The sequence below is a fragment of the Leucopleurus acutus genome, assembly GCF_964270905.1.
Source record: "Leucopleurus acutus genome assembly, chromosome: 4".
Taxonomy (NCBI): Eukaryota; Metazoa; Chordata; class Mammalia; order Artiodactyla; family Delphinidae; genus Leucopleurus; species Leucopleurus acutus.
In genome coordinates this window covers 42,690,408-42,713,128 of record NC_139146.1, presented here as the reverse complement: position 1 = coordinate 42,713,128, position 22,721 = coordinate 42,690,408, and the positions used below count along the sequence as shown (strand labels likewise).

Below are 22,721 nucleotides of genomic sequence, written 5' to 3'. Positions count from 1 at the left end.
AGCCTGGCTCTTTGCATGATGGGGAGGCCTGTTCATATCCCATCAGACTCAGTCTCTTTCAGGAAAGAAAGGAAGTAAGACCTTGGTGGGACAGGGTATGAAGAGGTATAGGGCCTGCCAGGAGGAATTTGTTACCAGGGATAGACATTCTCAGCTAAAGAAACCACATGCACGAAGACATGAAAAGATGGTGTTTTTTCTTCAGAGAACTACAAGGAGCACACTTTTGTTGGTGGCTGGCAAGGAAATGTGATACTATAAATAAAAGAGTTAGATAAATAATTTGTGTTTTCATTATTATCTATTTCTCAGCATTGTTTGGTGGGTCAGTGAGAGAGTTCATGTGGAATTGTTTTAAAAACTGGAAAAATCCTATGAAAACTTGCTTATTATAAATTATTTTATAAAAAGATAGCTTGGAAGAGATACCAAGGAATTATGCTGGGAAACTGAACTATTTAAGAATTTCTTTTATTTATAAACTGAAAATTTTGTCTAATTTCCTTCTTCTAATCCCCTTTTCAAAGACTAGATTATAAATCTATAGTATCTGTTAAATATCAGTGAGCTGGGGTATATGTTTTCAGCTTGGCATCATCCATCCCTGGACCTTTCTACTCCCTCTCTTACAGACCAGGGAGTTGGAGCCTGGAACGACATTTCCCAGAATCCCTTGCAGTCAGGGTCCCTGATCAGAGCCAGCCAAGGAGGGCACTCACAGGGATGTGAAAGGCAGAATGGACTAAGAGGACATTCTTTGGTGGCAGTTGCAGGCAGCGTGAGGACAGTCAACTGATGCAAGGTTTACAGGAGCTTCTATGTGAGATCCTGTAATCACACATTAGTGTGGCTTCCTAGCAATCCTGCACTTCTGGGTTTCCAGCAAAACAGTATGTTCTTTCTTCAACTGTTGGTTCTACAGCCCCCTTTTAAAAAAAGCTTTTTATTTAGAAATAATTATACATGAATCAACTAGTGTATATAATATACTAATATAATATATAATATTATTATACTTAATATATAATAATAATTTATAATTCAGAGGAAGTTGAAAAATTGCATAAAAACCAAATAAAACAAAAACTAGCCTCCCTCAAGGGTGACATCTTACATCACTGTAATAGGAGATCAAAACTGGAAATTGGCATCAGTGCAATAGTATTAACTAGACTACAGGACTTATTCAGATTTTAGCAGTTTTTGCATGGATTCCTTTGTGTGTTGTATAGGTCAATGAAATTTGATCCTACGTATAGATTCTCTATAGTTCTCTCAATGATTGTTTAAGGCTTTGATTCTCATCTTGAATCCCTACCTAGAGTGATTTTACCTAACTGAATCCTGATTGGTATGATGGATAATTTCCTGGTGTTATCTCATATTTAAAGCCTTGTAGTTAAGTTTTGTTTCTTACATTTATTTACTCAATTAACATGTTGCTCATTGGGGTACCACCTCATACAGGTCAGAATGGCCATCATTAAAATGTCTACAAATAACAAATGCTGGAGAGGGTGTGGAGAAAAGGGAACTCTCCTACACTGTTGGTGGGAATGTAAGTTGGTACAGCCACTGTGGAAAACAGTATGGAGATTCCTCAGAAAACTAAAAATAGAATTACCATATGATCCAGCAATACCACTCCTGGGCATATATCCAGACAAAACTATAATTCAAAAAGATACATGCACCTCTATGTTCATAGAAGCACTATTCACAATAGCCAAGACATGGAAACAACGTAAATGTCCATCGACAGATGAATGGATAAAGAAGATGTGTTACATATACACAATGGAATGGTATTCCATTGTATATATAAAAAAGTATTCCATTGTATATATAAAAAAGTATATATATATGTATATATAAAAGTATAAAAAGTATTCCATTGTATATATAAAAAAGAATGAAATAATGTCATTTGCAGCCACATAGATGCAAACTAGAGATTACCATACTAAGTGAAGTAAGTCAGAAAGAGAAAGACAAATACCATATGATATCACTTATATGTGGAATCTAAAATATGATACAAATGAACCTACCTATGAAACAGAAACAGGGTCATGGACATAGAGAACAGATTGGTGTTGTCAAGGGGGAGGGGGTTGGGGGAGGGATGGAATGGAAGGTTGGGGTTAGGAGATATAAACTTTTATATATAGAATGGATAAACAACAAGGTCCTGTTGTATAACACAGAGAACTATATTCAATATCCTATGATAAACCATAATGGAAAAGAATATTAAAAAAGAATATATATATATATATATATAACTGAATCACTTTGCTGTACAGCAGGAATTAACACAACATTGAAAATCAACTATACTTCAATAAAAAAATGAAAAAAAATTATTGCTCATTGATACTTTTTTCCATCTGTTTTTTTTTACCCATTGTCTTTGCCCAGGGCATTGTCACATTACATCATTTACTGCAACAGATTTTTAGCTATTTCTTGGGCTTTTAATTGCTATATTCTCAAAGTCATCCTTATCATAGTGGATCAAAAATACAATACTATTTTAATCATTCCTAAATAATGGTAATATAATTTACATGTGATGACACAGGAAACAAAAAACTAGAGGTATAGGAATTGGATTGGAGGAAGCAAAGTTATTATTATTGACAGGTAATACAATTGTGCATCTAAACAATGCAAACACGTTTTAAAAGACTATTAGAAATTATGTATCTTCAATATGGCTGCCAGAGTAAAAAAATAATACACTAAAGGTAGCTTTCCTATATTCCCAAAATAATCATATATAGAATAGAATGTTTAAAAAATTATCAAAAATCCTTATGATAGCAAAATGAGGCTGGCTTCTCTGCAGAGGAAGGGGAGATCAGCCTCTCCCTAACTCTGGGCTGTGTTTTCTCACTTGGGCACTTAATCAGCTTAACTTGTGCAAAGAGACTCACAAAATCTTGGTAAAATATATTTTTTTCCCTTCAGATTCTTACCTCTGATTCAATAACTGCAAGTGATACAAATCTGGTCTTGGTGAAGCCAGTTTAGCAACAAACACTATAACACTGTTTGTCCCTAAGGAGCTAGATACATTTCCTCCTAAATTGCCGTCGTCTGCAGAGATACCCTCTGGCTTCAACTTAAATTTAAAAAAAAAATATTTCCCATAATGCATTGAAATGACTTGAAAACCACTTATTTCAGAACTTAACCTTTGCATTACATTCCACATTTAATTGGCTTTCCCAGAATAAATGAACTGTCTGCCCTACAGGACTATGCAAGCCTTCATTCTTTCTACTAATGAACTAAGAAGAAATCCTTACTAACATTTGTTAAGTGCTGGCACTGTTCACTGATTATTTCTAGGCGTTGTCTTAATTAATCCTCACACTCATATGGATAGAAAATTAAAGTCACTTATCCAAAATCTCAAGGCTACCAAAATGTAAAACCAAGATAAGAATCAGGTAGTGAGGCTCCAAGCATTTTCAATGCCACCAGAGTATACTGCTTTTCTTGTGGGTGATAATACTTTTCTTCCCACAAAAGTTTAAAAATCATTAGAGTCTGAGAGTCAGCCTGGCTCCTCAGGACACTGCTATGCATGAGCCCTAAGGAACTGCATTGGCTACATCATCTTAGTCTAAAAAAGTAAATTTGTGGGAAAATGTTATGTAAATAAATGGTACAAGTGGTACTATGTATTGACAAAAATTGTGAAATTGATGTGAATGCTGTTATTTGGAAAACCCAAAGGTAGTGGAAGTCCCAAGTATGTGACTCTGACTTGTGGATGGAACCCCTGTCATGAGGGAGCATTTGAATTTGCCTCCAAAGTGGAGTTAATTCTTTAGAAATTCAGCACTTTAATAATGGCAACAAAATTCTCATCCCTCACCAAAGTTTAATTCAGAAGGCTCTGTTTTCCTCAAGATAAGTCTCCTTCAAAGACTAGACATTGCTTTCTTTCTAATTTTATTTTAAGATTTTGATTGAAAACATTCAAATGCAGGCCTGGCTTCAAAGCATAGTTTGTAACCAAGAAGGATTTCCTGGTTTACATTACTTAATTAATGATAATATTGATTTAAAAGAAGAAAGAATTCCCAAATGTCAGCAATTTCCATTAGTAGTAGATGCAACCCCTATGTAAACAGTTAAACCAAAATGTCCCTTGAAAGAATTCAATCTAAAGTTCTTCCAGTCTCCAGTCTACTCATTTCACAATCATCACCATCTTCTCTGCTTTGCTTTTTTTCCCCCCAATTTTTTCATTCTTCATGTGCAGCATCATGACCATGCTGGCTCAGCAAGCCCACAGTAATTGCACATACATTTCTTGTCCTAATCAACAGTGAAGTTTCCACTTACTGGGTGGATTAACCGCTATAAATGTATTTAGTGAGGCTGCTGTGTTTTAGTCAGACAACACATAACAGCTCCTTTGAAGATCACAAACAAATCTAAATCACATGTTATTTGAAAGGTGAATATGTTGCCAAACAAGAAAGGAAAAGAAAAGGAAGAAAATGAGAGAAGGAAGATGGGAAGGAAGGAAAGTATGAAAGGAAAGAGGAAAAGGGAGAAAGAAAAACACTGAAATAAAAACAAAGAAAAGAGAGGGGGAATGCAAAGCAAAGGAGCAGATCATGTAACTCTAAATAAAACACATGGTTTATGCATTTTTCCATTGGACTATCTATAGAAATAGTATTTCCCTACTATTTTGTTGGTTTTGGATGTACCATAGCATGTCATTCTTCTATTGATGCAACAAACTAATAAACTGACCTAACAAGACCTCAACTGCAGTTAAGATTTACACTTACAAGTGCTTTCTTTGATCAGGGTGACCAGCTGTCCTGGTTTGCCTGGGAATGAGGTGATTTCCCAATGTGGAACTTTCAGTTTTAAAACAGGGATACGTTAGATAAACCAGGAAGGTTTGCATGGGACTGAGGAATTTTCCAGGGTGTGAGATTTATAGATTGTTAATACCAAGAAAATCCTGGGCAAACTGAGAAAAGTTTTTCACTTTGTCTTATGTCCTTTGACTATAGTGTAGGAAACTGTTCAGCTAATTTTAGCACATCTTCTGTGTGCCAGGATCTGTAATAAGTGTCTCACATACTGTAGTGGACAATTTTTTCCCTTCCTGTCTAATACCCCAGTATTCTTTGGGTACTGCTTCTCTATCTTTTGTGGCTCTAATCAGGCTCTCATGTATAGTGCCCTTTGCTCCCGCCATCACCCTGGAGGTGAGAAAATCAACCAGGCTGGACCAAGTCTAGTAGTCGGCACCTGACACAATGGAAACAGTGATTAGTTAAGGGCTGAACATGTAACACAAGAAAAACAGCCTTTGGGAGACAGCAGTCCCTTTTGCTTCTGGTGAAGACTATCATTGGTCATCCTGTCCACCATACATGACAAAGTCAACAGACACAGAAGGAGGTACAGCAGCAGAGAGAGAGAGAGAGTGAGGATACAGTGCATTATCTGAGCCCCTGGATCCTGCCATGCACGAAGGTGGCACCATTCCTAGATTGCCCAATTACATGAGTTAGTGCATTCTCTCCCCTTTTAAAAACATTCTAGCTTTATCAATATATAACTGACAAATAAAATGGAAAGATATTTGAAGTGTACATTGTGGTGATTTGATATATATTCCCTTTTTCTAAAGCTACTTTGAGTCGGGTGCCTATCACGTGCAACAGCAGAGTTGTGACTCGTAGGCATTCATGGACTTATTCTTCTAAGCTGGACTCAGTCCTGTGAAACAGGTACAGGCTGAACCATATGAAATCACCAATATTTGACTTCTCTTGACTTCAAATATGGCAATTTTACTTGGTTCAACTTAAGTATTATTTCCATTTTACAGGTGAGGAAAAAACTCAGTGGTGATAAGTAGTATGCCTAGTGTTGCACATTTATTAGATAGCAGACCTGGAATCAAATCCAGGTCTGTTTGATTCTTAAGTACACAAATATATTTCCAGTTGTTTATGCTGTCTGACAAAAAGAAATCTCATGAGAGCTACCTTTTGCTATCTAACAAATGCCTTGAAAAGACACTAGGTTATGAATCATACCCTATGTATGAAGTTGTATATGGTGCCAAACACCTTCTTATTGCTTCCAAAATTCCAGTTTCATTGGATGTTTTATGAAGAGAGGTCTGATACGTAAGTGTGTCAAGCAAGATGGAAACCCCATTCAACACTGGTGTGAATTTACATTTTGGTAGGGATAAACCTCCAGGCGATCACATATCAGATTTCCAAATTTACTCCAGCTTTGGTTTTCACTGACAATCAAGAGATTCAATGTTTGACAAAGGAGAGGTTCTTTACCCATTCTGCTCTCTGTACAGGGCTTGTTTAATTGTTTCCCATAACTCAAACTTAATGCATTTATAATGCAGTTGTGTCAGCGAGATAAGCATTCTGGGTATTTTCTTTTATCATCGGCATCCCATGCACTTGCCCACTGATGCAACAGAATGATGCTTGCTCGGAAAACATTTCCTTCCATGGTGGTGCTCTACATGCTCTAAAAACCTCAGAGTAGGATTTAGAGAAGTTCCTGCGTCATTTTTTTAGCTTTTTTTTTATATGTGAGGCTATTATAATTCAGGATTGTCTATTAATTTTAACAAATGGTAGAGAAAAGAGTCTTGTTACAGCATGGATGTTATTCTATAGTAAATATCCTTGGCATTATCTGCTGAGCATCTCTTTTGCATGAATTTCCCTCCCTCACTAACTGGTGGCAGGCTATATTCATCAGCTATTGCAGCTATAATGCTGCAGCATGATAAAAAATCTCTAAAACAAGCATTTATTTTCTCTCATCATGGTAGGTCTGAAACTTGTCCAAGATCACACACCTGGTAAATGATGAAGCTGAGATTCATTTGTTCAATGGATATCATTGAGCTCCTACTAAGTGCCAAGCAAAAGAAGATGCTGATAAAAACCAAACCAAAGGCTACTTATGTCTTAGCTGACGACATTGCAAGTGAAAACAATATCATTACAGCTCTGGAGAGAAAATCAAAAATAGAGAATATATCATGCAGGAAAAATTTGACATGATCTAACAAAGTCAGCAGTGCTGTGTTTGCCAGAGGTTGGGGATATGGACACACTGGCCAGATCGGTAGCTATAGTTAGATCATAACAAGATCAATTAGACAATGCAGATATAAAGGCACTCCAAGGGGAAGCTGGTACTGCATTTCTAATTTCCTTTGCAAGAGAAGACAAAGAAAAGGGAAATATTTAAAACCATTTTTGAGTGTCTATTCTGTGCCAGGAATTGTCACATGAGAAAAATCCACATGGAGATCTTCTGAGAAATATGCATTTCACATTTCACATCTCTCTGGATATCATTTTCTTTAGTTCTAATGCAAGGATAGTGTTCTTTCTTTTTTAGCATTGTTCTAGTTTTTGTCTAGCACATTGCAGGACTCCAGTGAATGGTAGTCTTTTTGGCAGACTCTGTTAGTTGCTTCTCAATGCCAATTTTGATATTCTTTCTTACTAACAGAGGTCTCATCTGTTTGGGGGCAGCAATGGCACCTGGTAAATACCCATCTTCCCAGACTCCCTGTGGTCACTGAAGGTCATGTGACCCACCCAGTAGGGACAATAATATGTAAACAGAGGTTGATGGAAGATGTTGCTGGGAAACTTCCAAAAGGGGAAAGACAGCTGGTGTCACCTGTTCAGATTTTGTTCTTTGTATTTTGCCTTCATGCAGAAGACAGTTATGACACTGATGTAGACTCGACATCTTGTGATCCTGCTAAAGAGAGTCATATACCAAGATGGAAAAGCAGAAAGGTAGAAGGAACCTGGGTCTCTGATGACCTTGTGGAGCCATTGTACCAACCCTTAACTGCAAACCTCCAAACTCACTTCTTTTTAGGTGAGAACCACAAGCCCCTATTTAGCCAGGACACTGAAGTTGAGTTTCTTTTATAATACATGAAGTCAGACATTCTTGACTGGCACAGCTCTACTTCACCTTCCCACCCTGTTCTCAATATGGACTATTTTCAGATTTGTGTATAATACTTCATGGTTGCAAAAGATTTGGCCTCTTTTTTGAACAAACTTTCTGGAATAGTTCATTTTTCTTTCTAAATGAAGCATTATTTGGCTGCAGTATAACAAAATGCTGCTTGAAAGAAAACACCAATTAAACATGTCTTTTTTTTTTAAACCAGTCATCCAATACACAATCATGATAGCCTACAGAAACAGCTCCAAGCTGGCTGAATGACTGTGCTGAGCTTGATTTTGCCAACCATGGCAACATAAGAGAAAACAAAAATCAGAGCTTAAAATAAAAAAGGACATCCAATGGAAAGTGATGCAAGCAAGGAATTCATAAGGCTTCTTCTAAGGCTTGCATTCTTTAATCTTATAACTTCAGCAGTGAAATTTGCTAGAAGAAAAGCAAAGAATTTCAAGGCAGAGAATCCAGCTTCAAATCCCCACTGAATCACTTACCAGTTGCAGGATTTGGGGCAAGCCTTTTCATTGGTCTAGGCTTTAGTTTTCCATACTGCAAAATTATGAGGATAACGATAACAACAACAACAACATCAGTACCTACTTAAAGAGTTGATATCAAAGTAGGGTGATGTATGTGAAAGGGATCTGTACGTACTAAAATATTACACAAGCTTTCATTGTTATTGAGAGGTGAAAATACACGTCATGTATGAAATAGCACTGTTTGTCTAGTTGCTTTCTAGCACGGATGCATGGTCTAGAGGTGTGAAACTGAGATGCTAAAGGATATGTGGACTATAAATTCTCTGTTAAAGATGATCACTGAAGGTCTTGCATGGTTATAATTAAATGTTTCTGCAAACGTAGGCATCAGACATTAATGGCGGTGGGGAAAAAAGGAAGAAAATGATAATTTTTTTGAGCACTTACGGCACTTTGGTGTCTTACATATATGATCTCCTATAATTAATTGGAGGTGTGAAACTGCATCCACAAATCCTCCAAGGACAGAGCTTTTACATTTTTGTAAGTGGAGTTATCCTGGATGCAAAGTTGGTGGGATGGCATGGCTAAGGCAGAAGGTTGAGGAACGATGACTCGGATAGGTAAGTCTGGGTCTGGACCAGGCTGAGGGGAAAGGTCTGGGATCTGAAGTTAGATTATTAATCACTCACGGAAGGATGAGAGCCTCCTTAACCTTGGATTAAGCCCTTTTATCTGGAGGAGAAGAAGGGAAAATAATTTCTAACCATTAAGATGGGCTCCATCAGCTCTCCATACTTACACCTCTTAGGTAATAATGAGTGCAAACATTTTGCTGTGTGGCTGGCACTGTGCTGAATACTTTAAATTATTAAGTTACTTATCTCCATAACAACCCTGTGAGGTAGGTACTATGATTATCCCTCTCTATTCCTCTATTTTCCAAATGAGAAAACTGAGGAATAGAAAGTTTAAGTGACTTGCCCCAAATCACCCAGTTGGATTGGAATTGAGGTAGCCTGGCTCCAGGGCCCTGCATTTCATGACAATGTTATTTTACCTCTTAAGGGGAGAAATAAAGCAGAACATATGTCAGACAGCTGGGCTGTGAATCTTGAGGACTCATTTCCTTAAGAAAGTCCAAAGAGTTCATGTGTTTTCTTGGTGAAATAAAGGCTGAAGAATTGCCCAGAGATCCTTTTGGCTTTTCAGTGAATTAAAATGTAACCCTCTACTCATATACAGTGAAGTTTCTCCTTATTCTAATGTGAGATTTAGGAATTTGGGAAGACATCTGGAATTTATTTATGCCATTTGGGTTTTGAAATTCAATATTAACTTCTTATAATGAAAGAGAAGAAGTCAGAGTGGGCCAGATTAGCGAAATCTGACACACAGGACATAGATTGGCGAACATGGCTTTACTCTCTGGCTAAAATATGCTCCAAATACCCGGGACCATTCCTCTCCAAAAGAAAAAACACATTTTTGAAATCATTTTGGCCTTCTGTATATATGTCAATGGAACAGGCTGTATTTCAGGGTTTTCTTTCTCTTCCAGATAACTTTGTAAATGCTCAAGTGACTCACTTGCCCATGCTAAGATTAAATATGGCACCAAGATAATAAGAAAAGTATCAGGTTGACTGTGTCAGTTTTTCATTCTGATCCTGGGGAGGCAGCATGGGTTTTGGAGTCAGGCAGCCAAGACTGGTTTTGCCAGTTGTGTAATTTCTGGATAATCTCCCCAAACCAGTTTCTAAACCTAGAGGATATCTCAAGCAGAAGGTGTGAGGTGGAAAGCAAGGATAAAAACGGGGGATATTTCAGATGGTTCATTATGACCAAAGTGGAAATTACTTGTGAGGCCAGTTAGGTGATGGAACCTAAGAGGTAAGATCATAAGAAGTCTTGTGTCCCAAGCCAGGTGTTTGGACTCTTTCCTGAAAACCATAGGGAACTACCAAAGGGTTGTTTTAATTGTAATCTTTTAAAACACTGAACAGGATTGTGTTTTTTAAATTATAAATGTAATAGCTTATTGTAGAAAAAAATAGATAAAGAAGAAGGGAAACACTTTGAACTAAACTTTGAGAGTTTTGTTAACCTCTTGGGAATGTTTTCCTTTCTTATAGATGGATGTTTTAATAAAATGTAATCAGATTGTAACCACTCTTTTATAATTTTCTTTTCTATTACAATTTTATAAATACCTATGTAAGTCAATGTAGATTTGTTCACATTGTCATTTTAATAGCTGTATTGATGTGCCATGATTTCTTTAATATTGTTCTATTCTTGGGTGTTTCCACATGTTGGGATAATAAAGATCCCTGTAATGAACATCTAAACTAAATTTTATTTGTTTATTTTTTTGTGTGGGTTTTTTTTTTTTTTTTTGCAGTACGCGGGCCTCTCACTGTTGTGGCCTCTCCCGCTGCGGAGCACAGGCTCCAGACACGCAGGCTCAGTGGCCATGGCTCACGGGCCTAGCCGCTCCGCGGCATGTGGGATCTTCCTGGACCGGGACATGAACTCGTGTCCCCTGCGTCGGCAGGCGGACTCTCAACCACTACGCCACCGGGGAAGCCCTTTTGTGTGGGTTTTTAATTTTGGCCGTGCCACGTGGCTTGCGGGATCTTACTTCCCCGACCAGGAATTGAACCTGAGCCGTTGGCAATGAAAGCATAGAGTCCTAACCATTGGACTGCCAGGGAATTCCCTGTAACTAAATTACAGCACATGTTCATAATAATTTCTTTAGTATAAACTTTAAGACATGGAAGGATGTGCTTATTTTAAAGAGTGTCACATATATTGCCAAGGTACTCCTCAGTAAAATTGTTTATTGATACCTTAACCAGCAGAATTTGAGGCTACTCATTTCATTCTAGAGCCTAAGCAGGACATGGCAGTTAATTTCTGATAGATTAGAAACAATGTTCCAAGAAAGCAACAAAGATGGTGAAATTAGAGTAATTATGAGGAATGGGGATTTCGAATGTGGAATATTGCCAACTTGAAAGAGGGAACTGGTAGCATCTTCAGATATTTGAGAGACCACCGTGTGGAAGGAGGCTTGACCTTGTTCTGGGTAATTCTCAAGGACAGATCTAGGATCAATTAGTAGAAGTCCCAGGAAGAGAGTCTGCCTTAATAGGAGGAAGTTTTTTTTATAAATTTCTTGCTAAAATATGCAAATGGCTGATGTAGTATCTTGGTAAGATGTCCCAGGGATAATTCCAGTTGTTGTCTGTGTCCTTTCAAGGAAAAAAAAAATCAATTCTACAATGCAACATTTTATCTTTTTCAACATCCATGATGTCCTCTGTGCTAGTTAATACTTACACATTTTAAAAATAAATTGAGTTGATAGAAACTGACCAGAGTCCTACCAGGCTGAGTTTAAATGCAAATGTTAAGTGTGTGAATAACTTTTAGATACAGTCAATACTCATTATTTGTGAATTCTGTTTTTGCAAATTTGCCTACTTGCTGAAATTTATTTGCAAACCCCAAATCAATACTCATAGTGCTTTCCTGGTCGTTTGCGGATATGCACAGAACTGCAAAAATATGAGTCACCTGACATGCAAGTTCCCAGCTGAGGTCCACCAAGGCTATGGTTTACTTTCTTCTTTCAGCTTTCGTACTATAAACAAGTATCCGTTTCACAGTCTATGTACTGTCATGTTTTTTGCACTTTTTGGTTTTTGTTGGTGATTTTGCTGTTTAAATTGGCCCCCAAGCGGAGAAGTGCTGTCTAGTGTTCCTAAGTGCACAAGAAGGCTGTGATGTGCTTTATGGAGAAAATATGTGTGTTAGATAAGCATCATTCAGGCATGAGTTACATTTCTGTTGCCTGCATTCAATGCTAATGAATCAACAATATGTATTAAAGTGTCTTTAAACAGAAACACATGTAACACAAGGGTATGTGTAGGTCAATTGCTGAAAATGCTGTGACCAGAAACTTCCAGGAACCTAACTTTGTATTTCCCCTAGGAGAAATGAATTTGCTAATTCAGCCTTTGGAATGACCTTAAATAGGACATAGCTACTGTGAACAGCAAGAATTGACTATATGTGTTCTTAAAACACTGATGGAGTCCTTTTGCTCACAGAACCCAACTCTCAAATGCCTAGTCACCCACCCCAATCCCAAAGCCCTGATTATTCAGAGGATAGCTGGCTGTCCAAGTGGAGTGCTTGAAGCTTTTCAGTGAGCCAGACCATGATATTACACCTGCCAGACCTTGATGGAGGAGGCCAAACCCAGCCAAGTCAGGGGTCTGGGACAGCCCAAGTCTAGTAACATGGTCTTTTTCTGTGATGAGTTATTTAAATATAGTCTGTCCTCTAATAGTTAGGGCCTGTGTTTTCCTCCTATTTAATCTCCCTTAACATAGAGCACAGTTTCAAGTGACATGAAAATCTGGATGGGGAGTAGCAGTGAACCTTAACGAGCCTTAAAAATAACTGTTGTGAAAAGACCAAAACTCTAATTTGAAAAGATACATGTACCCCAATGTTCATTGCAGCACTATTTACAATAGCCAAGACATGAGAACAACCTAAGTGTCCATCAACAGATGCATGGATAAGGAAGATGTGGTATATATATACATATACCACAGCCATAAAAAAGAATGAAATAATGCCATTTGCAGCAACATGGCTGGAACTAGAGATTATCATACTAAGTGAGGTAAGTCCGACAGAGAAAGACAAACATCTTATGATATAACTTATATGTGGAATCTAAAAAACTGATACAAATGAACTTATTTACAAAACAGAAACAGACTCACAGACACAGAAAACAACTTTATGGTTACCAGAGAGGAAAGGGGGCATGTCTCCTTCCTGACTGTCCTCTGTGGTTTGTCTGTGAGAACTGCTGATAGCAATATGTCTTCAGGAAATGCCAAAATTGGGCGCCGCGCTCCCCGTTTAAAGCAACTGCTGTAATGCCAGATGGTCAGTTCAAAGATATCAGCCTATCTGACTACAAAGGAAAATATGTTGTGTTCTTCCTTTACCCTCTTGACTCCACCTTTGTGTGCCCCATGGAGATCATTGCTTTCAGTGATAGGTCAGAAGAATTTAAGAAACTCAACTGCCAAGTGATTGGTGCTTCTGTAGATTCTTACTTCTGTCACCTGGCATGGATCAACACACCCAAGAAACAAGGAGGACTGGGACCCATGAACATTCCCTTGATATCAGACCCCAAGCACATCATTGCTCAGGACTATGGGGTCTTAAAGGCCAATGAAGGCATCTCATTCATGCCTTTTTATTATTGATGATAAGAGGTATCCTTTGACAGATTACCATAAATGACCTTCCTGTTGGCAGTTCTATGGATGGGACACTGAGACTAATTCAGGCCTTCTAGTTTACTGACAAACATGGGGAAGTATGCCCAGCTGGCTACAAGCCTGGCAGTGAAACCATCAAGCCTGATGTCCAGAAGAGCAAAGAATATTTCTCTAAGCAGAAGTGAGCACTGGGCCATTTTAGGGCCAGGCTGCAGTAGATGGCCATGAGAACAAAACTATTGTCTTTTGTACTGTTGTCATGCTTAAAACACAGACCTTACACTCGGCCCAGATGTGGTGTGGGACAGGACAGGCCTTTCCTGCAGGGGCTGGGGAGGCCAGCCTTTTTCCTCTGGAGGGAATGGCCTGAGCTGTATTATGGGGCAGGCAAACTGATGTGTATAGTTGTAGGGTATCACTTTTGGTCTTTTGTAGTTTTATTAAACTTGAGCTGAGACCTTGTTGATTCTTCATTTTAGGGGGGCATTAGCCTTTGAGTGTAAGAGAAATTTACTCTTTGCTTTCCCTCTTTAGGGGAAAATGAGGTGTGAGAGCTGCCTCAGAATCAGGAAATTATATTGAGGGGAAATGCAAGTAGATACAGGGAATGGACCTGAAGCAAGGTGTTTCATTTCACCATATCTGGAGAAGAGCAAGACTTACTATAGTATTGGCCAAGGCACTGCAATTTATGCATAGGCTGGGTTGCAGGTTAAGAGCCCAATGAGATTACTGACATTTACTTTTATACTACTGGGAGGGCTGTATGAAAACCTGAAGCTTGACCTCTTCTGATAAATGCCTGGTACTCGTTCTGTAAAAGATCGGTGATACAGGCTTCAGTAGCTTTGGAACTAAAAGCGGGAGGGGGAGACAAACACAAGCGCTGGTGTTCATAGGGTAGGGCTTTCTGTGTCAAAAGCACAGTGCTGAGCACCTCGTGGCTTCCCTGGGTTTCTATCCTTGATTTAAGGGTAGTTCTTTCTTGTCCTCATATCATTGTCCTGAGGGAGGGCTGTCAGTGGGGCAAAGGTGGATTTCTCCTGGGTTCTTGAGGCTAGGGCAGATTCAGGACTGAGAATCCTTCTGTGTATCATGTGGTGCCCTTCTAGACACCTTCCAGACATGGCTACCCCAGCCTACCTACCCCTCCAGTATTCAGACAAGCAAGAACTATGAGCGGCAGTGTAGGATTCCCGGGGCCTTCAATAATAGCTTATTATATGCCAGACACTATTTCGTATTTATTCAGTCTCCATAATAACCCTCTGAGGCAGGTACTGTTATTTAGGGGATAGTTGCTTCTTAAGCCCTGTAACAAGTAATAGCATCTTGAAGCACTGCAGAGAAATGGTAACAGGTAATAATCCCATATTCCAAGGCAGGTGGCAAGTCTGGATCTGCTTTGGTCTTTTGACCAAACTTCTTTGAACCTTGTTATCTTCATTTAAGATCTCTACTATAATTCTTTATCAAAAATGATCATCTTGTACCCAATAAAATCTTGTCTAGCCGAAAAAAAAAAATAAAGAGGAAAGTGTGGGATGGATAACTAGGAGTTTGGGATTAACATATACACACTACTATATATAAAATAGATAAACAAGAAGAACCTACTGTATAGCACAGGGAACTATATTCAATATCTTGTGATAACCTATGTTGGAAAAGAATCTGAAAAAAATATATATGTATAACTGCTATACACCAGAAACTAACACAACATTGTAAATCAGCTATACTTCAGTTAATAAAAATAACTGTTGACACTTACTGAGCATTAAGAAGACTGAAAAATGTATGAAGGACTTTGGTGAAAGCTGTTGTGTCAATCTCCCACCCAGCAGATTTCTCTGCAGACCAGTAACTAAAGGGTTAATATCTGGCAGAGCTCGGGGCTTCCATCCCCCAGCTCCAACCTCCAGATTGCTGAGCTCCCAGCACCTGATCTCAGTTAATCTCCAGCACTGCTCTCTACATTGCCCTTCTTATCCACATTTCTTTGATGAGAAAAATAAGCTTCAGAGAAGGTGTGAGACGTGTCTAACACACACAGCTAGAAAGTGGCAGAACTGGGGTTTGAGTGTAACAGTTTTCAAGCAGCCAGTCCATGTCTGCAAACTGACAGCTGAATTTGATCCACTGCTTTGTTTGGGGTTTTATAGGTGATCTGAATTAGTTGCTATTATTTAAACATTGGGAAGTAAATTGAGGGTGTCCAAGAAACTGGTACCAGAGCATGGAAGCTCTGGTTTTCAGGTCTTCACTCAGCCCATTGCATTCATTTCCATTTCCTGCCTGGCTCTGGAGGCATGATTTATGATCATGCTGACCTCTGTAGTCAGCCCCTTACTTTGAATATAATGCTGTAATGTATATTATTTCATCTCATCCTCATGCTTTTATGACTATTCTGCAGCTGAAGGAATTTGCCCAAGATCAGATGTCTAAGTGAGCTGAGATGCAATCTTATTTCTCCAGCCTCTTCTCCTACACCGTCTTCTTGAATTATGCACAGACCCACTACCCACGAAAAGCAAGGTCTGGTTAGGATGTTCCTAATGCAATGGACTCTGGAGGTTGCTCTGATAAAAGCAAGGATCCAGCGGTGCAGAGCAGGGGTGGGGTGAGGCAACAATGTCTCCATGGAAAATTGTTCTTTAAGTGTGAAGTTCAAGTGAGCCCTTCATGTTCTGCCATTCCTGCTTTGAGGCCGTAGTTTAAATTTGTGTTCTAGGGCATTGGAAACAATTCTCTAAGAGTCAAGCACATTTTTTTCCCCAAGCAGCTTGCTTCTCATCACCATCTCCTTGCTTCCTGAGGTCAACATCCTGGTAGTGGGGGCCCCCTTCTTTAGTAGGTGTTCTCTGCTGGAAGAGTTCCTGGAATTTGCTCACTGTCAGGATGACATTTTCACATCAAAGGCCACAGGAATTAGGCCATTCCATGGGAGCCCATTGGACAGAGCACAAACAACCTAAAGATGCCTGTCTCATCCAAACAGCACACAGCACAGCCAAAATGGCATGCACAGCCCCCCGACAGCCATGGCCTTAAGTGTCATGGAATTCTTCTGAGGAAAGTCCCCCAGCTGGTCTCCCCACTTCCAGTCCCTCTTCCAAACCATGGCCAGCTTAATCCTTCTAAAGCTCTGTTTCTTTCTTGTCTCCCTCACTCAAAAGGCTTTGATGCGTTCCCAGTTCCTTGAAAATAAAGTCAAAATTACCTCTCTTGTATTCTGTGTCCTTCATGGCTTGAACCTTCTCCAACCCTTATCTAGCTTTCATCTCACTGTTTTCCTTCCGGAACATTCTTCTCTGATCAAACAGGGATACTTGGCCTTCACCAAGGACTCCATCTGTAAATCTTTTTTTCTGTTCTCTATTGGGTGTGTGGGTCTGTATCCTTTCAAGACCCAGTCCAACTTCTCTCTTTTGATGTTTAAGACTTCTTATTCTCATTTTCCCTAGTTGGAAAGTGCATTGTGATGAGGATTAAGTTCAGTTAACTAGCCAACAACAAAAACTGCTGTGGAGGAAGAGGAGATGGTGGTGCTTCTTCATGGAGATCCACAAATATTGGGATGTCCCTTGACTGAAGCTTTAGACTCACACCAAACATTGGCTTCCAGTTTCCAAGTGTTGAAATGAATACAAGACTTATCAACTCAGTATATAATATATTTCTTTTTTGTTACCTTCTAAGTTTCATTCATTCACTGATTCAAACACAGTTTGGATAAATAGTAGTCTCAATCTATGCTTCAACTCATATCTTATCCATACACTTGCCACATTTTCTACTTCTTTTTCCTTCTTGGTAAATGGGACTAATACCATTCTGAAGGGGTAACTGGGAGGACTGAATGAGATAATGTTCATCCATTATGGTGTCTGGCATGTGTAAGGCACATGCCAGACACAAAATTGGCACTTAGCAAATGCCCCAGCTTTCCTTCTGATGAATCTTGTAATCAATCTGGGACATCACAGACAGGAATCTTGTCCAAATTACCACATGTTCCCTGGACTGATTTTGGTCTGAGATACAAGCTCTACCTGAAGTGTTTGTATTTCATAGGTGTATTGCATGGCTTCTTTTGAATTTTTATTAGACTAATTTTTGAAGAAAATCTGAAAATAAGAACCAAAAGAAAATGTTCAGCCTATTCTTCCTTTTATGGGCATGTTGGCAATTTTTCTGTTCAAACTAAACAGCCTCTGTTATGTTCTTACCCAACTTGATTCTCAAAGAGTCTAAAACTTGTTCTGGAATGAACTTGCTGGCCAGTTTCTTTTAAAATATAATATTAAAATATGTTTTAAAAAGGCAACACAAAATATCTCTGGCTCTTTCATGTGGACATTGCATCAGCAATTTCCAGGCCTTTTGATTGGAAGGAAAAATAATGTTTTGCTCACTCCCCCATCTGAGTATAAGGGATAACTGATAATAATATCTACAGGTGGCAGCCCAAATGGAAATCATCTCTTTGACACAGATGATGCAGCTATTTGGAACTCATACTTTTTTATTAAATTTCATTCTCCTCTAAGCTAATATCCCAGAAATCAAACAGCCCTCTGGACCCTATATACCTGGACGTACTAGGAGGAAAATATTGCTTGCAAATGGATACTGATCAGTTTTCAGGGGTAATCAAGGGACGTGGAGATTCAGTTTGAGCAAGAGAATATGGCCAAATGAGCTGGCACAAGTTGGATGATTTGGCAGGCAGAAGTCAGCAAGGATGATAAGTCCAGGGAAGGTGGAAGGCATGGGCAGATGGCAGAGAGGAACGATGTTGAGAATGACCATTGCTGTCCAAACCCCGCTGCACTTGCGCATGGAGCATTTTCAGGTTACTGTCTGCTGTGGGCAACCTCAATTCTGGCTGCCCCTCCGCTATCTTCCTGCGCATCTGTGTCAATGATGACAGGCCTCATGCCCACCTCTCTCTGAAATGCTTTGTACCTTGCTCAAGCCCTTCTGCAGCCTCTGATATATTTTCACTTTTTCATTCATTTCATCCAGAGGTCCTGGAGCCAGGACACCACCTTTCACGGCATAGTTTTTGTCATTTTGCAGATTTCGAAGGAAGCACGCAACTCTCCAAGGATTGAATTTGTGCTTTATCTGGAGGCACGGGAGCAGGGTAAAAAGACTGTGGGCTTTGGGGTCATAGAGACTCAAGTTCGAATCTTGGTTTTGTCACTTATTGACTCTGGACAAACCACGGGGCCTCTCTGAATCTAATTTCCTCATCTGAAAAGTTTCCTCATCTGTAAAATGGGAGGCAGCCACTTTACAGGATTTCGTGAGGATTAAGAGCGGCCATCAAGTGATATATTTGACACACAGCAGAAAATGGAACAAATGTCAGTTAAAATGAAAGGAGTGGTGAGACATAAAGCAGACGGCATAATTGGTCAAGAGCCTGTGATGTATCTGAAATCATCAAGATGAAATTTATTTGATCAGTGCAAACAGTTTTTCACTATTTCCCCAAATTTAATTTGGAAGTGTACAAGATGTGCTAGACTCAGCTTTGGTTCAAATATGCTTAGGTCTCCCATATTCTAGAAATAACTTGTTTTGCTTTTGCTAACTCCTCACGCTGTCTTCCTCACTCTTCCCTTCTGGGGTCCACCATATTTGCTGAAGGATTAAGCTACGCCTGCTGTAGACTCTTCCTAGCCACTCACTCCTTCCTTTCAAGCCTGATTTCTGTTCCCACAGCTCTCCTGAAAAGTGTCTCTAGAGTTTAGAACATTATCAATGTGCTCACACCAGTGTGTACACATCCAGCCTCAACTCTGCAGCTTTCCACACCATTGGCTAGTAACTTTCTCTAAAACAGCAGTTCTCAACCTTGGCTGTATATTAGAATCACCTGGGGGGCTTTAAAAATTATTTACTCCTGGATCCCAGCATCAGGGATTCTGATGTAATGGTCTGGGGTGCAAACTGGGCTTTAGGTTTTTTCAAAGCTCCCTTGTTGATGATTAAGGTGCAGCTAGGGTTGAGAACCACAGCTAAGACTCTCTTTCTCTTTTATTTATATAATATTGTAAAGCTCTGTTTCACATCTTCTGAATTTCTTTTGGGGTCTTTCTCAAATCCTGTTCTTAGAGTGTGTTTTTCTGTAATAAAGGAGGCAAGTGTTGCAGTTAAGGCAATTTATAGTTAGAGTTTTTGCTATAGTGTTGCTAAAGGAAATCTGCCACTTGTGGTTAACCAGAAAGCTTACTGAATGCAGGTTCAAGGTACGGCTGGATACGATGGGAAAAGAATGAGGAAAGGAAGGAAGGAAAGGAAGTCTTATGCTTTATGATCCAAACAATAACTCTGTTTATCTAATGCTTTCTCCTCTATTGCATTTCAACAGAAGTACCAGGAATATTAATCTTAGCTATGACTGATTGAGCACCATGGTATATCCTCATAACAACCTCAATGAGATGGATATTATTATCCTCATTTTTTACATCAAAGAAATGGAGGTGGGCAGAGTTAGTTCCCCAAGGACACAAGCCTAGAAAAATGACAAAACTGTGATTTTTAACTCGGGTCAAATTCTCTCTGTATTAGAATCCTAAGTAATTGATGCCAAATCTTGGAGAATTGCTTCCAAAGTCCTACTTGAGGGAGATATTCAAATACCTGAAATCATACTCGCATCTCCCATTAGTTTTCCCATCTCCAGGGGAGGACCTTGCAATCCTTGTTTGTGTGCTTTGGTTTTAATACTTCTCATCCTCTGGTCACACAAGCTACCTCTACTTCAGCTTGACAATGGACCTATTGGCATGTGGTGTCCAGAGTCTAGTGTAACAGTGATAGCCTTAGGCATATTTTGGGATAATGGCTGAGTCAGTAACAATACAGAAAATCTGTGATGATGGTTACATTTCTATGTTCAGGAGAAAGTGTTGAAAATAAAGGACTAGGTTTTCATGGAGAGGGAGTAGTCTGAGATGGAGATACAGGTTTCTCTGCAGGCTTCAGAGGGAAGGTGACAGTGACAGAAAAGAGGAAATAGTACAATGTAAGGGAAGATGAGGAAACTGAGTATCTGTAGGGGAAAGTAGAAAAAGATTCAGAGAAACATTTCCTTCCTCCTTCCTTCTCCCCTCCCTTCCTCTCTTCCTTCTTCCCTTTATCTGATATTTTTCTCCCATGAACTTCACAGCTGTTGCTTGAACCCACATTCAGTAAACTTTTTTCCATACATAACTACTCTCCATATTTGATAAAAATCTCAAACCATTACTTTTTATTCCCACAAATATAATACATATAATTTTTTTTCTGAAATACTAAGGTCAGCAAATTAAGTATCTTGAGACTAATATAAACACATATAACTGCTGTTCTACTGACTTCCAGGAATAAAACAAAAACAAAAACTTTCTTATCAAGATGCTCTGGGTTTCCTTTTATTTGTGTTAGGGATTCGGAATTATAATCATCTGCCAGTAATAATTTATACATTCTAGTTGATTGTCTACAAATAAAATATTGCTGGCTCTGCTTTGTGAGTTCTGGATTTGACATGACACTGACAATACTGTGGATTTCCTTTAGCAACCTCCTAGCAATGCCTTCAAATACAAATTGCCTTCATTATAAGATTTGCATTCTTTACTACATAAAACAATATTCTAAATAGGATTTGAGTGAGCTTTTAACACAATACAGCACTGGAAAGCCAGTGAGAGATTAATGAACTGTTGAAAAGAAAGCTGAGATATGGAGAAAACAGTTGCCTGGGTCAGGGCAAGAGGAAAGGAATTCATTTCTTCTCCTCCAGTACTTTACCCCAGCACACCAGAGAATACATGGGTCACTTTAAATCTGAAAGGACTCTGCATTTGGTTGCCAGGAAGTGAAATTTCACACTCAATCACAGTAACCAAATTGGGTCTTGTGGTTCACATATTTTGCTTCCCTTTTGCCTCGGGGCTTTGACTTTTTAACTTCCACTTAAACTGCTTCATTTTGCACATTTCTTTTAACTTGCCTCAAATCTTGTGTAAAAGGGGCATTCTGACACTTATGAGGTTTGTACTATGTACCAGGCACTGCTTGGGGCACTCCAGTTATTGGAGTGTACATGCTACAGGGTATGAAGTGTAAAGATGAACAAACAAAAAATAGAATTTAGACTTCAGGGGTTGTTGTGGAGAAGAGGACAAGAGGAAAATGAAGAGAGGGGAGAGGACTTTGGAGAAGGTGATGGTTGGGATGAAAAGAGAAAGGCTGAGAAAGTAGAGGAAGAGAGAAATAGGAGGAGAATGCATGAAGAGGAGCTTACAGAAAGTGAGAAAAGAGAAGCTGTGTAGAATAATGAACTGAAGGACACAAAGAATAGGGTAGAAAGAGGGAAATGGCTGAATGGCATGGGCTGGATGGGAAGAAGTCTAAGGGTAAGGGTGGAAAAGAGAAAAAGACAGGAGAGGCTGATTATCTGTAGAAGATGTTGGGTGAGAAGGACATAAGTGTATCCCCACCCCCCAAATGCAGAAATCGAAGCCCCAATCCTCAATGTGATTATATTTGGAGGTAGGACCTTTAAGGAGGTAATTAAGGTTAAATGAGGTCATGAGGGTGGGGCCCTGATCCAACAGGATGTGTGTCCTTATAAGAAGAGGAAGAGATTGTGTTCCTGTCCTGCTAGAAAGAAACACAAACCCACCCATTAGCAGAGAGGCTGTCTAAAATCATAATAAGGTCACAGACACCACAAAAAACAACACCAGATGCTGCCCTGCCCACCAGAAGACAAGATCCAGCCTCATCCACCAGAGCACAGACACCAGTCCCCTCCAGAAGGAAGCCTAAACAACACACTGAATCAACCATACCCACTGGGGGAAGACACAAAAAA

General features: G+C 39.3%; 1 pseudogene across 1 annotated transcript; it reads left to right on the top strand.

Moving 5' to 3' along the window:
- The first annotated feature begins 13,418 nt into the window (after positions 1 to 13,418).
- On the top strand, positions 13,419 to 14,016 carry LOC309961393 (peroxiredoxin-1-like; annotated as a pseudogene). The gene has a single exon. The product of its transcript is annotated as a peroxiredoxin-1-like (transcript).
- The last annotated feature ends 8,705 nt before the right edge of the window (positions 14,017 to 22,721 follow it).